This window comes from Misgurnus anguillicaudatus, chromosome 8, assembly GCF_027580225.2.
Source record: "Misgurnus anguillicaudatus chromosome 8, ASM2758022v2, whole genome shotgun sequence".
Taxonomy (NCBI): domain Eukaryota; kingdom Metazoa; phylum Chordata; class Actinopteri; order Cypriniformes; family Cobitidae; genus Misgurnus; species Misgurnus anguillicaudatus.
The window spans coordinates 13,155,999-13,157,177 of NC_073344.2; positions in this window are offsets into that span (position 1 = coordinate 13,155,999).

Genomic DNA, 1,179 nt, shown 5'->3' on the forward strand with positions numbered 1-1,179 from the left:
ATCTGTATCAGCAATTATTAGACATACAAAAATTATTTGAATTAAAATCTGCCAGCATTAGTACATCTGCAACTAAACAACTTTATCCCATTTATGGAAAAAATATATATATTTCAAATATAATTTTAAATGTATTTCAAAATATACAAGTAATATATGTACTGAAATATGTTTACAAAAATGTATTTTTCACCAATATATTTTTTGGCCATTTTTGTAGTCGCATTCTAAGAAACACTGTGTTGTATGTATGTTGGTGACATCTAGTGGAGTTTCAAATCAGTTCGGTTAATCAGTTATTTTATATTTCAGGTGTGAACTCCACAAGTGGGCGGTATCTATAAAGGGGCGTGTGTAGGGTGCGCGTGTGTATATTTTAAAGCTAGAAACCACGCCCCCTTTGGAAATCCCGTACATGTTTTGGAGTTTCCCTAGATCTTCCTTGATTTGGAGATCTCTAGGCAACTTTTATACCCTTCTTAATCAGTTTCATGCCAATAATGCTAATAGACTGGCATTTGTCACTTTTTATTTATAGTCAACGCCGGTTAAAGTCTTTTTTTAAGCCCAACCACAACAATTTCTACTCATTAAAAATATACTAGAACTTAGCATACTAGACAGATTTGTTAGAAATATAACCAAAAATATATTATTTTATCTGGGTAAGAAAAGTTTTAAGTTTTGTCACATTTATAACTATACATAAATGCTTTTTCAACACTTTTCTCACAATATTCAATAAAATAATAAGCACGATAAAATAAATAAATAAGAAAGAAAGAAAGCGGAAATATTTTTTTCATGAAAAATTTGGAAAAATAACATTAAGAGATGGGTAATATAAATAATTTACAACAATAAATTAGGAAAAAATACATATATGTACATAAATATATAGGAGAAATATATACGTACAAGAATGTAAATGTGATTATGAATATTAAATAGCCGATGTAGCAGCATCAATGTGAACTGTAGCAGATAAAAGTCTAGATATGTTAACCGAAAACAAACACAATGACAGTGATAAAACAGTTTTATAAGTATGCTAATCTACTGAACCCTTTAGAAAAATAATAAAACATTAATAAAATATTTTATTATTTTTTCTAGTCTTATCAAATCGATCTCTAAATTAGTTGTTTTCTTCCGTACCTATAGTGGCCGCTGTTCTCT